Below are 16,163 nucleotides of genomic sequence, written 5' to 3' on the forward strand. Positions count from 1 at the left end.
GCAAAATGGTGCAAATCAGTATTTTTAAAGTACTGTCTGACCACTCAGACTACCTTTCAAGATTAAACAGATTACTCAACTGAATATTGAGGGTGTTTAAGGTCCTATATTAAAAACTACATTGGTAAAAAAAAGACACTAGTGAGTTGCATGTGCAAAGTATGGCAACATAGAGATGTGTCAAAACCAAGACCAAAGTGATAAACATCAAAATAAATTCATGGTGGACTAAAACGTATTTCCTACTGCAGAAGGAACCTACATACCCTGAGCAAGTTTCTGTAAGCTTGAAAAGACAAAAGGTTCCTAAGCTTTTCTGCATCCAAGCCTCACTTGAGAGCACTAACAGCATTGTGCCCTATTACACAGATCCATACTTCACACACATCGCAGGTGTGGCTTTTCTTTCTGATCGGGGATTTTTTTTGTCACAGAATTACCATGCACCACAGATGCTGCTAAAGAGTGTCAGGACGATGAAGGACCCATACCACAGAAGCAGACTAAGATGAGTAAACTGGATTAATATAGCAAGACAAAACACAAGAGAACTGCAGTAATCTGTTCTGCAAAATAGGAGATGGGGAAACAAGCAGGACTAGGGATAACTACCAGGAAAGAAAAGAGTAACAATAACAGGCCTGCAACATCTTGGTGGGTTTTTCTTTCTTTACCTTGGAGTATAGAAAGATAGTTTAGTGCAAAGTTGCACCTCTGATTACAAAAAAAAAAAACACACAACAAAAACCCCCTCATTATTAACATCAACATTCTCTTTTGGGCAATAGTAAAAATAGCAGGTGAGACATAATTCTAATTTCACGTGGCTTTACTAAGCTCTCTTCCTACCCCTGCTTTGTTTGTGAAACAAGCTATGCTGTACTACTGCTAAACCAGATGCATTAGGCGCAGCTTAGGGCTCTTACTGTTCACTGTTCTATGCGAATACAAGCGATCAAGAAGCAGCCTGTGGGTGAGAAGGTACAGTTCAGTCAAAGAGGGTATACAATTTTGTACGAGTTAGACGGCTTATTTTTACCCGTGGCATGGGAAATACAAGTCTTGAGAAAGGACCGTCAGCGCTGACAGGGCGTTGGCTTTTCAAGCCCTGGGCAAGAAGTCATTTTATCCATCACAGACGCGCACGAAAGCGGCTTGTGCGCCAGGGCACAAGTTACATCCCGAGACAAACAGACAGACCGACCGACCGACCGACCGACCGCTGGGTGCGGAGGCGAGGCGACAAACCCGAACCGCACAGCCAGGCCACAACCAGGCGGACGCCAAGCGGCACCGCGCCGTGCCCGCCAACCCCAGCCCAGCGGCGGCTCCCAGGCCAGTGGGCCGCGCTCCTCCGCCGGGCCCCACCAGGCCACCGCCCCCGCAAAGCTGGGACAAGGCCGGCGGCAGGTGAGAAGCGCGGCCAGAGACCCCCATCCCAGACCGAAAGAGACAGGAAACCAGCCACCAACCTGGCCCCACCAGCAGCTCCTGCCGCCGCCCGCCCCATCCCCACCCCGGCATACCTCCCCGCTGCGCCCGCCGCTGCCACGGCTGCTCAACCCAGCCTCACGCCGGCCGCGGGCCCGCCCCCTCAGCCTCTATTGGCTGAGCCTCCCCAGCGGCTCAGCTCCTATTGGGTAACGTGTGCCAAGGCGGGGCAGCAGGTTCGCTTGACCGCCCTTCCCGCCTTAGCAGCGCTTCACCGTGGCAACGCACGGGCGGCAGTCACGTGACGGGCCGGGAGCCGGGCGCTCAGGGTGATTATTTGCGTTTCGAGGTGAAAATAAATGAAACCGCTATAAATCTTCCCCGAACCAACCACGATCCGCAAGACCGCGCAGCCGGGCACCGGCGGTACGTGTCTGGCCAGGGGCCTCCCCGGGAGGGATGTGCTGGGGAAGCGCGTTCCAGCGGTGCGGCGGAGCTGTGGAGGGCCGGGCCCAGTGCGAGTCACAACGCGCTTTTCCGGCCTTACTCGAATTGTCTCGATGCATCATCCAGCGTGCACACTGCAAAGCACTTTTATACAAACGAACCTGCGGGTTTTTAGTAATTTTTCCTTGTGGAAAAAAAAACCCCAACACTTAACCGGGCACAATATTTTGCTGGAACCTCCGTTCTGTGGATGTAAGCTCGCTGTTTGCTGGCCTCCGTACCTCGGCAGGCTCTGAAATGCCCTGCCCTGCCTCAGGCTGGGGCTGCACAGCAGTGACGCGCTCTGCCCGCCATCTGCACGTCACCTGCAGGTAAAATTTGGAAGCTCTTTGGACCTGCTAGCCAGAGCGCACGGCGCCCGTGAAGCTTGGCCGCGTCTTGCTTCAGCCAGAAGCCACGCGGTGCTGCGATGTACGGAGCCACCTCCTTTACCTGGGAAGCAGCCTCCTCCCCGTTCTGAAGCATGGGGCTTTCCTGCTCCCCCGTCACCGCCCGCTCTGCGCAGCGGCGAGCTGTAACCCCGGCCCGTAACCCGCCCTCACAGAACGGGCCGCCGCCCGCGTTACGATCCGCCTGCGGCGCGGCCGGGCGGACACCCGGGCACGGCGGTGCCGCGGAGAGGCGGCGGCAGCGCCCCCCGCCAAGGCTCCGCATCGGGCGCGCGCCTAACGGCCGCCCTCCTCAACGGCCGCCGGGAAGCCACGCCCCTCCGCGCGCTCGGGCAACAGGGAGGACCCGTATCGGTGGCGGACCGCGGAAACCGGAAGCAGCGGCGGTGACGCGGACTCGGGCCGCCCAGCAGGTGCCGAGCGGGGGCGGTACCGCGCGTGCGCGGCAGGAAGCCCCGCCCCCAGGCCGAGGGGGCGGGGTTGGCTGCTGGAGCGACCGTTGGGCCGGGGGGCCGAGCCGGTGTCCGCGGCGTCTCCGCGACCCCGCCCCGCCGCCGCAGGAGGATGAGCCAGCGCCTCCCCGGGGAGCAGCAGGCGGCGCCACCCGGACAGGTACGGGCGAGGCTGGGCCCGGCTCGCCTCGCCTCCCCTCGGCGGAGGGCCGCGGCACGGGACGGTCGCTCCGGCATTGCGACGTGACAGGAGGGGCCGCGGGTGGGCCCCTCGGTCCTGCCCGCTGGCGTGGGAGCGAGCGAGGCCCAGGTGGCGGCTCCGGCCCGACGGCGGCGGGACGCGGGCGGAGAGGAGAGGAGAGAAGGCAGACCCCGCCGCGCGGCCCGCCTGCCCGGCGGCTGCTGCGCCCGCGTCAGCGGGACCGCTTCGTTCTGCGGCCGGGAGGCGGGAAGGAGCAGAAATGGCGGTTTCTCATGCACCCCTCAACTTATCCGACCTCCTCCCCCGAGACGGGAAAGGCCGGGGTGAGGGGAAGTACCCTGCGTGTTTACTCAGCGTGTGACCTCCTCACCTGATTTCGCTGTTCTGTGGCAGCTGTTCTGAGGGGCTCTGCCGCTTGGAAGATCCAGAGTCTCCTCGTCACGTAAACAGAGTTAGAAGTATTATTCTGCTTGAGTTGCTCACTTTATGTTGGCTCACGGGTTTGGCTGGTAAAGCTGCTGTTGCACAAGAGAGGGAAATAATGGGCTCCTCTGGGAGCCTCTTAATTAAATGAGAAAGGTGCAGGCCAGTGAGGTTAAAACTGAAGATGACTACATTCTTTCATATTATCTTCCCCACTTATCCAAAATTCTTCCCTTCCCTATCAAAAAACGGGGAGCTGATTGTAAAACAAGTATGTATTGATTCTCATCTAAAATGAGCAGGAGCAAGCGCAATAGTGGAAAATTGTGTGCTAATAGTGAAATATGTTCAGTGTTGAATAGCAGATTTGCTGTGTCACACTTTAAAGTACTCAGCTGAGTTAAAACAAGGCCTTGAAAGCAAATTAAAAATGTTTTTGGTGCTAAATTGTCTTAGAGTAGCTACTTAAAAATAATTTTTGAAAGATGTCCCAAAATGGTAATCATTTGTGTTTCAGGACTTGAATGTTCTTTTTGAGGCTGTTGGACCTCTGAAGTTTAAGGTGCAGAGTTTGTGAAAGAAATTAAGTTAATGATTATTTATGTGTCAGATATATTGGTACTTCTTGCTTTTTGACACCTCTCTTCTTGGTGGACCTGTGAAGGGTTTTATAGCCTGTATCCCTTGGCAACATAGATGCTTCTTTGCAAAAACAGCTATTTGAATGAAGGGTATGTGTGCATGTCTCTTTGGTTGGCAAGCAGATGAAAACTTAGTGCTCAGTACTCTGACTTGTCAAAATGGGAAGCAGTTCTGCTGTGGGAAAACTGCAGCTAGCGTGAAACTCACAGCTTGAAACAAAATGACTTTGCATCTGTCTTCAAAACTTGTGAAAATGAAAGGTATATAGTTTCCAGAAAAAAATGAGCTTGTTTCTTGTTTGCTTCTGTTTGTTATTGGTATACCAGTCAAAAAAAATCTTTGCCTGACAATAGTAGATGTCGTGCACAATGTGTGTTGCAATATTTCTAGAAAGATATTTTTCTTGTTCTATGATTTCCAAGGCTGTCTTTGCCCAAATCTTTATGGCATCGTATCTTTAAGTGGTTTACAATACTACCGTTCTCCTTGTGCACACTTGCAAGTTAAAGTAATCTTGGGGTGTATGTCATCTCTCTCTTGTGCTTAATATTGGGTTGTAATAAAAACAAGGCTATCCAAATCCTCAACCGGAAAGACACTTGAAGCTGTTGGTCTCTGCTCTTCTACCTGGACTTGTGCAAAGCATTTGGCACTGTCCCACATTACATCCCTGTCTCCAAATTGGAGAGACATATATTTGACAGATGGACCACTCAGAGGGTAAGGACTTGGCTGGATAGTTGCACTCAAAGAGTTGCGGCCAACAGCTCAGTGTCCAAGTGGAGACCAGTGACAAGTGGTGTTCCTCAGAGGTCAGTATTGGGACTGGCTTTGTTTAATATATTTGTCAATGATATGGACAGTGGGATTGAGTGCACCGTCAGCAAGTTTCCTGACAAAACCAAGCTTTGTGGTGCGGTTGACACACTGGAGGGAAGGGATGCCATCCAGGGGGATCTTGACAGGCTGGAGAGGGCTTGTGCGAACCTCCTGAAGTTCAACAAGGCCAATTGCAAGGTCCTGCACATGGGTTGGGGCAATGCCAAGCACAAATACAGGCTGGATGGAGAATGGATTGAGAGCAGCTCTGGGGAGAAGGACTTGGTGTTGGTTGATGGGAAGCTCAACATGAGCTGGGAATGTGTGCTTTTAGCCCAGAAAGCCAACTGTATCCTGGGCTCCATCAAAAGAAGCATGGCCAGCAAGTTGTGGGAGGTGATTCTGCCTCTCTACTCCGTTCTTATGAGACCCCACCTGGAGTACTGCGTCCAGCTCTGGACCCCCCAGTGTTAGAAGGACATGGACATCTTGGACAAGAGTCCAGTGGAGGGCCACGAAAATGATCAGAGGGATGGAGCACCTCTCCAATGAGGAAGGACTTCAAGAGTTGGGGTTGTTCAGCCTGGAGAAGAAAAGGCTCTGGGAAGACCTTATTCTGGCTTTTAAATACCTGAAGATGGCCTACAAGAAAGCTGGAGAGGGGCTTTTTACAAGGGCGTGTAGTGATAGGACAAGGGGTAATGGCTTTAAACTGAAAAAGGATAGGTTTATATTATAATAGATATAAGGAAGAAATTCTTCACCATAAGAGTGCTGAGGCACTGGAAGAGGCTGCCCAGAGAAGCTGTGGATGCCCCATCCCTGGAAGTGTTCAAGGTCAGGTTGGATGGAGCTTTGAGCAACCTGGTCTAGTGGAAGGTGTCCCTGTCCATGGCAGGGGCGTTGGAACTAGATGATCTTGAAGGTCCCTTCCAACCCAGACTGTTCTATGATTCTATGACTGCATTGCCCTGAGCCACTTTATTTTTTGAGTTTGCGTGTGCTCGCTTCCACAGCTAATGTTTTGTCACAAACAGATGTTTCAGTAACCTGCAAGTGAGAACCCACTGTGTGCTGGTTATTCTAGGAACAGCTTGGTCTAACTGTTTAATATGTGTTCTCCGGTTCACTAAATATACACTTAGTTTTGTTTTTTCTTCCACCAGTTTGTTTTGGGGACTGTGTCTTGGTATTTGAACAGCAGAGTTGTATTCTTTGAATGTAAACACTAAAGCTGAGACAACTGTTCCAAGTTTGCACCATTCCTGAAAGGCATTCTAGAAACATTTAGAATTTTTTTCCTCCCCTTATTTAAGTGACTTCATATGCATGTGGAATAGGTGTTACTGTGCAGACCAAGTTTTCAGGGTGAAGCCTTGTAATAATTTGGTAGTAGGGATATTTTTACCTTCATCATAAGGAAAAAGTGGCGTAGAAGCTCTGCTTTTGAAGAGGTTTGTGCCAGAAATTATAATGCCAGTTTGAGTTGTTTGAAGGGTTAATTTCCTAATTCTCAGCCTCTAGGTTGCGTGTTCCTAAACTTCTTGCTTTGGCACCTCCTTGGCGCAGCAGTAACCCAGTAATCTATGAAGGCGGTCAACAGTGACAGTTACGATGTGCATGAAACCGCTTGTACACCCTTCCTGCTCATTTTCCCCAAACTAAGATTTCAACTTAATACCTGCATGCTTGGAGAGCAGCTTCCCAATTCTCTGCTCCCTGGTCAGTCTTGCCCTTGTGTCATAACCTGAAAATGCAGGTTCTGTGTTGGCTGATATCCTAAAGCTGTGCAGGTGTCAGGTCTTCTCTTTCCCTGTGCTCATGAATGAGGTATGCAGTTCTAGGCTCTGCTACACAGTATGTTGTGCTTGTTTACGTGACAGGCTTTGGAAACCGAAGGTGCTCAGAATATTAGAAAGTTGTCAATTATAAATTTTCATAGCCGTTCAACTTGAAACTTGTTTTTTTAATTTTGGAAGCCTTTATAAAATCACCTGAGAGAATAATGTTTAGACAAAACAATGTTCATTTAAATCGATAAGAGGGTTGTAAACCAACTGTAAAAATAACGTTTGTTGGGACGCGTGCTCTGCTTTAAAAAGATTAAGTGGAAAAATCTACATAAAACGTTGAGATGGTGGTTAAACTTAATGAGCTGATAATACCTGTCACTAGCAGAGAGCAGAGAATTGACAAAGTAATTCCTGGGCTTCATGCATAATAGAAAGGATTTTAGACAAAGCTATTAAAATAGGTGTAAATCTTTTTACATCTGGAGTATCCTTATTTGTTTGTATTGTGTAGTTGAATGTGTACTCCTGGAAATGAATGGAAAGAAAGGAATTTATAATTTCTCAGTGGGTACCAGTGGTTATTTTTAATGACTTGAAGGGAGTCTAGTCAGTTATTTCCCCTTGAGCTTTCTAGACATTCAGCTTTTTTGTTTGTTAAGCATTTTACTTAGGCTTTCTCATTAGAGGAGTAGACTCTGTGCTTACTTTGGGAAGGTAAGGAGGAACAGTAAATGAAAAAGTGAATTAAGTTCCCTTCTAAAGCACAGACGCTTTGATAAAGATAACCTTTGCTGTTGCTTTTTTTCTTGTTTTTGGTATATTTTGATAAATTTATCTAAAAAGTTCATGAAAGAGGAAGTACTTAAATGTCCACTTTGCATGTTCATACTGCAATACAGTATAGTGGTGAAACATTTCCTAATTGAAATAGTAAACATGAAATTTTACTTCAGTAATATGTTTAAATTACAGACAGAGGTATTGAGATGACAATATTTTGGCGTCCTTCCAGTTAAAATTCAAGTACTCATTTTCCTGGAAGATAAGTTGGTGTTTGAATTCCTTCCACTCTTATCCCCAGATTAGTGTCCTTTGCCAGATTTGTTGGGGTTTGATGTGTTATCTGCAGTTCTTGATCTACTGCAGCTTTTCCCCTGAGGTTCCTGTTATTAATGTCTTTTGTGTATGTGTTGGAAGGAACCCCATGCAGTTCTCCCTATGCTTCCAAACACGCTTATTTTATGATTCTGAGAAGTGAATCTACAGATTTCCAAAGGAGGTACCTCTAGGAAAGAAAACTGAAGATTTTTTAAAACTATTATTTTGCTTTTTGCTGCTTGTCTTACAGAAAACTTTTATTCTTATGTGGAACCCTACAAGAATGAGTAAATACAATTACTATTGGTCTTACAGACTTACCAGTTTTGTTCTGGTTTGTGCTGAGACATGAATATTCTTTTAACTTGTGCAACAAAGCTTATAAGACCGCAGAAACCTAACAGTCACAAAATTCTGAATGCTTATTCCTCTAAGAAATTTTTAAAAACCTTTTGGTTCTTTGTATAGGTAGAGGATGGGTTATTTTTAGTAAATTTGATCTATGAACCCAGTGAACTCATCTCATCTCTGTGGTTATGTAACATGTTTAAGACAACTGACCTTCTTGTATTAATTCTGTTAACTAGAAGCCTTTTAGTGAAGTATTACTGAATCTTTTTTTTCTGTAATTTTCAAAACGAAAAATCTCCCATAAAGCCACTTTATTTTTTTCCTCATAAAATATCCACCTTGATTCATGTTTTCAAATTGATACCACTATTTAACAATAATAATTGCCAGCAACTTGTCTACCGTTTGTAGACCCCGACAAGGTATACATAATCTTACAAGTTGTATTTGCCAAACAGCCAACTGAGTTTTACAGCTCGAGAGGAGAATATTCAAGTGAGAGGAACTTGCTATGCATTCAGAACTGCTGACACACTTGATTTAGTGACTATTACACTTCTGGTGGTGTTTGTGCATCCAGGGCTACGCTGCCTTTTGGTTTGTTTTGGGGGTTTTGTTGTGTTAGTGTTTGTAGTTGTGTTTTTGTTTGGGGATTTTTTTGTTAAGGTATATGTTTTTATTAAAAAGCAGAAACAAGCTGTTAACAATGTTATGTACTAACGTCAGAGGTTCACAGGTCTTTCCTAAAAAATTTATTTCTTTCGTCCTTCGGAGAAGACCAGAATGGCAATCAGTAATAGTTGGATATGCTATATTTACGAAAATGAGGCAGCTTCTCTCTAGTACATACAAGAAGCTCAGCTGTGAGCCAGATCCAGGTGTTGCTTGTGGATTGCTTCAGTCCTTCCGCACCTTGCTGCCTTCACCCTGCTGCTTAAGAGGATCCAGAGCAAGAAAAAGAGCAAGCCTATTGGCAAGGCTCCTAGCCTTGAAGCCTGAATAGCTGCATCTGTCAGTTTATCTGTGTGTTACACATACTAAGAAGAACCTCCAGCCTTTTGTACTTCTTGGTGACCAAAGACTTGTCATTTCTGACCAGAGTACAGTGAATGGGTTCCTCAGTAGCTGGTATTTGCTTCTTTGAAGTTCAAAAATCAGTAGTAGGGAGAGTAAGTAAACCGGACCCACCAGGGGTTCCCACAAGATTTCATAAGCAGTGGTTGTCTGCCTGTGCTGGGTATTGGAGGGCTCCATAGGATTTTTTGTTTCTTGATTTCAAGGGCTTTAGTGTGTTTATAAAGAAATTGGAGTTCAGTACAAGGATCTTAAAAATCTGTGGTAGCTGCTGTTATTGAGATGATGCTTAGAGTTAAAATGGGCATAGTGGTGCTTCTTCAGATTACAGTTTGACTATCCTGAATTATAATTTTGTCTATCAAGAATGAATACTTTTCATGTGCTTCTCTTTCTGCTGGAGTCTGTCTTGGCTTGCAGAGCCTCTTTTCTGTGATGCTCTGTATTTCCTTTAATATAAAGTTTCTCTTTCATTCCTTGAGTACTTTTATTAATAGATCATTCAGATATAAATGTATTGAACTGGAAAAAAATTATCTGAAAGATATCCAGCACAACCGTGACCCTGAACTTACAAATCTGTGCCCATAGCTGAGGACTGTTCAGTGCATTTCTCTGAGAAGATAAAGTAGTATGAATGGCAAGACTTCTGGTCGTTCCTGTGGTGTATTAAAGCTCTGTTCCATTGTTTGTGTAACCCTCAGATAACTGCAACACAAGTCCACCTTAAAAAGGAGCAAAATCCTTTAAAAACAGCAAAGAGAAGGTTGCATGCTGTTCCTGTGTCTTTTCATCGAACAGAAAATGAGAATCATGGCGACAGACAGTCATAGTTCCTGTCCTTCAAAAGAGGAGTATGGGTTTTACCTTTCAGTTGTCTTAATGAATTTCCGTGTCATTCTCATCTGAATATGATCAGAGAAGAAACACCAAAGATTATTTTGCTAAGAATATTCTCCATATTTTCTGAACAGAATATTTACAGCTATAGGTACCAACCCATTAGTTTAGAAACTATTACTAATATATTGCATGTAGTTTAGTCTTGCTCCGAAGTGGCAGCAACAGACACGATTGTTTACCATGACTTAGCTAAGCATCAGTACTTGTCTGTGAAGCTTAAGCTTTTGAGTTGTGTTTGGTTTTATATTTAGTTCAGGTTCATGCTAAAGGATTATGTTCTTAGCTTGTGTGGTGGGGTGTTTTTGTTTGTTTTTTGTTTTTTGTTAATAATTAACTAAAGCCTGTACCACTCGCGTAGCTGCTTATTGCTGTGCCTGCGTGGGAGACTACTCTTCAGCTCAGATAGCAGAGTTTTTTTCTATCAATAAATGAGGTTAGTTTGGTAAGTTTAAATCAGAGTTTTCAGCTAATCCAACCAGTTTTGATTGAAAGCAATTAAAAAGTGATTATATTCGTAACTTGGTGAATGTGAAAGAAGCAATTCCATCATATAGGCAAATATCTTTATGCCCGGTGGTACAGATCTTCAGCTGTCACAGCTATGGCTACTCATAGCCTTAGTGGTTAAGACATTATACAGAGTGGAGATGAAGTACTTTTGAATACTTTATACAAACTAAAGTCAATACCCTTAATGTTTGGAGTCATATGACTAGAAGCATGAGTTCAGTATTCATCCTGTAATTAGGCTGGCAGTTTTTAGTTTTTTTGGTTTTGTGTGGGGTTTTTTTAAGCTGAGAAGGTAAAAAGTCCTATAAAAACGAGTATTTCTTATTGATTCTGCTTCTGTGAAGATCAGATATAGTGCTGATATTCTGTGTTGGTATGTATCATAAAAGTGAAAAAACTTTTCAGGCTGTTGTTATGTTATATTAAGCTTTTATAACTAAGAGTGGTAAGATTCAGTAGAATCTAGAAAGTAGATGTGAATACTGTGGGGGATTTTTTTGTTACCATTTTAATGCTAAAATTGTCGTCTTGCTTTACAAGTATAATCTTTTCATGTAGTTTTGTCTGTGTGTTTCTGTTCTTGCCCTTGCTTTTTTTCTTGTTTAAAGAATATTGGAGTATGTGTGTCTTTCCTCCACAAACATTGATGTTATTTTGGAAGCAGCTGTGAATGAAACGACTAAAATTTGCCTAGGTATATTTTTGGAAGTTGACTTTCAATCTTCTGTTCCAAGAGAACATACTATGTAAACCTGAAGAGGTTGCTTTTTTTGTTTGTTTGTTTGTTTGTTTTTTTAACTCAAATAGCTTTAGTTACCTGGAAGTCCTCCTTTGTGACTTTATTTTTCTAAATATGACCTAAAAATTGACCAAGATCCTTTCTCACTAAATGACTGCAATGGGAACAGTCTTATCCCTGGAATGAGTTCAAATTAGTTTCAGATGGGTTTTTTTGAATGCCATAGAGAATGATCTTCTGTGTATTTATTTTTGCAAGGTTAGAATATGCATTCCCTAAATTGTTAAGAGTTTGGGTTCTTGAGTATCCTTAAGATATCCTTTTATGGTCCAAGCTGACTTGAGAAAGTTGAGGAAAGCTGTTATTGCGCTCATCTTCCCCTCTGTATTTGAATTCAAGTGTAAAATTTTTTGGAGCATTTTTATGAAGAAAAAGCCTGCTAGTGATCTAAAAACCTGAAGTTTGGAAGATTAGTGATGTTCTCATCTTGCTTAACTATCTTCACATGATAGGCAAAATAAATAAATGGAGGTTAGATATGCTGGGTCTGCGACAAAAGTGAGAATGTAATTCTGATGCTGCTGAGACTAAGGATGAAAGAATGGCCACAACATAGTCTTTTAAAAAACTGTTATAAAAGTATTTTTTCTGAGCTCAAAATTTCTTTATGAAGGGTAGGTTTATTTAAAAAAAAATAAGAGATGACATTGTGTAATTTTATATTAACATAATATGGGAGATTTGGAAGTAAGTGTTTAAAGCTGTTCTTGACCTCTTTTATTTTTTGGGCGGTTTTTCTGACACATATCGCCATATATGGGGTATATGATAACATTTTAATTTAAGTGTGGGTGTGGGGAATGTTTCTGTCATATTATTTACCTGTTCTTAAGGTATATAGTAGTTGGATATTTTTTAAATAAGATGATGTATTTAGAATTTCTGTTCATAACAAATAATGGCCTTTGAAGGTTCTTGCCAGTTAAAACCTTTAAAATCCTATTTTTTTTTTTAAATTTACAGCAAATAACTTTTCTATTGCCATCACTGCATTTCCTCTACTGTAGGACATATGTAGAGATTGTATTCTTAATTTTCATTTAATCTGCTTTTGTTACATGTCTGCATAGCATTTCTCACTAGGTGCTGTCCTTTTGTAGGATTTGCATGAAGGTATGTGTGAGTTAGGGGACAGGTGACTGCCTTGTAGCTCTTGTTGTTAGTATTGAATAGAAAAATAGAAAAACGGAATATTACCCTGAGTTTGGGGTTTATCGAGATTCTTAGTTTAGGAAAGAGCTTTTCTGTTAGCAAGATCAATCGTTGTTTTGTTTGTGGTCTGGTGTTTTTTGTGTTTTTGTTCGTTTCTTCCGCGCGCCCCCCCGCCGCCCCCCTGCTCCACTAAATCAGGCTTGGAATCTGGAAGAGTACTTTTAAGAAACAGCAAACTTAAGATGCCTTTGTTTCCTGCCACCCCTTTGAGATAAAGAAAAGTGTTTTCATGGGACAGCAGAGCACATAGCAGAGATTTACAGATTACTCAGATCGCCTGACAACAAATGTCCTGTAAATCAGACTTCTAACTGTCCTACTCTGTCTTCTCCAGGGACGCTTCTCTGAGTTGAAAGTGGTTCCCTCAGCTGACTCTGACTTCTCTGCTTGACCTTTTATTTGTAGAGCTTGGAAGATAAGCAGGACATCTGATGTTTGAGTAGAAAAGTGCCTGAGGTACTAGACTGTGCAGAAAACTGCAATACCCTTACATCCTTTTTCTACTACTAATGTAACTGTTTCTGTGCTGTTCTCCTATACTAGTGTAGTCCTGCCTGCACTGTATTTACTTAGATCTTTCACAATTTGATATACCTGCTTTTTACTTTCTTCTTCTCATAACAGGTAAGACATCCTGCTTTAACTGCCTGTTCTTTGGTTTTGTTAAGGCTTTTTGTTGGTGTTTTTGTTTTGCTGAGGTTTTTTGGCGGTTGTTTAATTTTTTTTAGCATCAGAGGCTTCTATGTTAACCTGCTTTGTAGAATTTTGATGGGTCAGGTCACCCTGGAAATACCTTAGTAATGGAAACGTGACAGGTTAGTTGCACCTTTATTGCTTTACAGTATTTCATAGAAGACTTGGGTGTGTGTGTTGAGTCAAATTCCTTACCTGTTCCAAAAGCTCCATGAATATTGCTTAGAATTTTGTTTCTACTTTATTTTATTCTTACAGTGCATTACTTCACTTTCTTTTTTCCGAAGGTGATCTGAAGCATTTTCGAGTCTGCTTTCTGAGGTATCTGGACTGGCCTCTGGATCAAAACTGTGATGCTTTATAGAAATAAGTTAAATGAAATATCTGTAATGTTCTCAGTCCTTTGTAATAGCTCTTGGATTTTTACAGTAGTCTAGGTTGGAAAAAAGTTTATTACTTAAATATTTACTGTAACTAGTGGTTTTGGGAACTCTGGTGTAGGATTGTTTGTTTGCTTTTTCAGATTGTTTGTTTTGGCTAGCATTCAGCCAGTACCTTTCTTCCCTGTTTGCAGTTTCTCTTGAGTAATATCCGTCTTTCCCCACTTGCCTTCTAGTGCCCATTTGGATAGGGCAGGGAATCTGTGGAATGAATCTGACATTATAAAATGGCAAGGTGGCTGGTTCGTTCTCTCTTCACAACTCCGTAAGCATTTGTGCAGGCTCTCTTGTTTGAGTGCACTCTTCCAGTATCCACAAAGGATAATCAGCACCAGGCTGGGTTAGGCATGGTGCTTGTTCTGTCTGTTGTAGAGTGAGAGAGAGGAAAACAACAACAACAACAACAAACCAAACCAAAACCAAAAACCCACAACGTTTTTCTGGCTATTCCTTGCTATTCCCAGCGATCTGTTTCCAAGGAGGAGTCTGCTCACGGTGTCCAGATCACTCAGTTTCCTTCACTCAAGCGAGTCAGATCTCTTACTTGCTAACACTATTTTAAAGTTACATAAGCATACACTCTTAACTTGTATTGAAAGTTTAATGCAGCTCAAGATAGCTCATCCCTAACTTTGTATCCTACTTTGTTAAACAAACCCTTTCCTTAAAGATTCACAAAGAGATTTGTTGTTATGTTGACCTAAGCTGTCCTTCCCCCCCATGAATTGTGGATAGTGGTAGACAAATTAGTGACTGATGTGCTCCCAAGAAGTAAAATTTTAGTCCCATGTGAAGCTTATTGCACAGTTAGCATTCTCATGCTCTTATTCCCTGCATAAGGCAGGATCTGTAACACAGTGTCAGATACAAAGCAGTTGGTGTAGTTGACTCTCTTTGAATGCAGAGAACTAATGTACAGTTCTTAAGAATCTTGATTAGGGTCCTTGTAATGAATGGTTTTGGTCTTACTACTTTTGCTTGATTGTTGGAGAGGTCTGTCAAAAGTGGTACTTCTAAGGCAGGGGACATACAGTGTTTCAAAACAAGAAGGGGCGGCCAGTAGAATCATGACTATGGTGTAACCGTGGGTGTGTATGTGCCAAAGGAGTTGGCATGAGGCGTTTGTGCAGAGATGGTGCGGGGTTTCTTTGCAGTATACTTGGTCTGGCTCTGGTGAGTCTGTTGGGGTTGTTTGTCAGTTACTAGTTGATTAAACTTTCCCTTGCATTGTAGACCAGGCTGAAAGCTTTTTATCAGTTATTGGAAGATTTAATTCTGTAATCCACTGTTCTGACATTTCTCTACAGTGATTAAAAAGATATCCAAAGGGAGAGTTATTTATCTTATTCTGAATAGCAGGTGTGTAGTAAGATTAACTGAAGCTGTGGAATTTAATATAAAGAAAATTATATATATTTTTTAAAGAGACATTTACAGTTTTTCAGCTTCGTACTGTAATAAATATTTCTGCTGAGGCCATTGCAGGAAAATGTCTTTATTAGATCAAAAATCTTTATGTGGCTTTCAAACTTGGTACAATAATTAAAAGATTAAGCAGGTTTTAGCCATGCCTTCAGTATGCATCAAACATAACAAAAAAAATGTTAATAACAGAATTCACTACTCCTGTCTCCTTAATTTGTGTGTGTTAACACTATCAGATCAATTCCCTACGAGCTCAAGTAATTGCCTTTACTAGTTGTGTTTCTGCCTGTGGTTTACAAAATATGTATTCTCACTTTTGCACACTGAGGATCTTCAGGAGTCCTTGGTGCAGTTTGAATTTTGAGCTTGGAGGCCTGGGCTTTACATAGAACTAGTAGTACTTTTGGGGTCTAGATTTGCTGCCTCGTTTGTTTTGGTGTATTGACAAGCAACTCTTGGTGACTGCTAACTAAAAGGTGGTCTTTCTCTTGCTTCTTAATTGTTTTCTCCTTTGTAATAAAGATTACTACATAACTGAAAAAAATTAACTATTAAAAAAGTCGGATATACAACAGGAAGAGAACACAATAGACTAAAATTTACAACGTGCTGCAGGGAGGGGTTTGTGTCCTGTGCTTTTTGTCTTCTAGGGCTACTTTTATGGACAAGGCAGGAGAGTTTTCTGTTTACTTGCAAACCTCGTCTGAATGTAGGAAAACTCAGATGAATGTAAAAGTAGTAACAAAGATTTCACTCAAACAGGAGGCCAATTGACAGATGAGAACCTAGAATATAATTTTTGGTGCATGTGGCAGGTGGAAGATGATGATGAATGATGCAATGAGTGGAAACACTTCTAGGAAGTCCCAGTGTCTCATTTCAGCTGTGCTGTGCGGCTTCCGTTTATGATGGTACCCAGCTGGCACTGGCAGAGAGGTATTAACAGGACTTTCTGTGAGCATAATAATGAAATAGTCAGGCTGTTTGTGATCAGACTTTT

At 42.8% G+C, this 16,163-nt stretch overlaps 2 protein-coding genes across 14 annotated transcripts in view; one reads left to right on the top strand and one right to left on the bottom strand.

Annotated features, from left to right (window-relative positions):
• Positions 1-2,475, bottom strand: part of NEK1 (NIMA related kinase 1) — a 48,743-nt gene extending 46,268 nt beyond the window's left edge. For 8 of the 9 annotated variants that reach the window (XM_065633750.1, XM_065633747.1, XM_065633752.1 and 5 more), the window contains exon 1: positions 1,527-1,569. The gene's annotated coding sequence lies outside the window, so the exon portion shown is untranslated. Of the gene's footprint in view, positions 1-1,526; positions 1,570-2,370 lie in introns of those variants that run through there. The other variant, XM_065633746.1, reaches the window with a different exon arrangement.
• Positions 2,476-2,788: 313 nt separating this feature from the next.
• CLCN3 (chloride voltage-gated channel 3) overlaps positions 2,789-16,163 on the top strand; it is a 71,617-nt gene continuing 58,242 nt past the window's right edge. For 4 of the 5 annotated variants that reach the window (XR_010606095.1, XM_065633346.1, XM_065633349.1 and 1 more), the window contains exon 1: positions 2,852-2,939. The gene's annotated coding sequence lies outside the window, so the exon portion shown is untranslated. Of the gene's footprint in view, positions 2,940-16,163 lie in introns of all 5 variants that reach the window. The other variant, XM_065633352.1, reaches the window with a different exon arrangement.

This window comes from Caloenas nicobarica, chromosome 4 (assembly GCF_036013445.1).
Source record: "Caloenas nicobarica isolate bCalNic1 chromosome 4, bCalNic1.hap1, whole genome shotgun sequence".
NCBI classification, from domain to species: domain Eukaryota; kingdom Metazoa; phylum Chordata; class Aves; order Columbiformes; family Columbidae; genus Caloenas; species Caloenas nicobarica.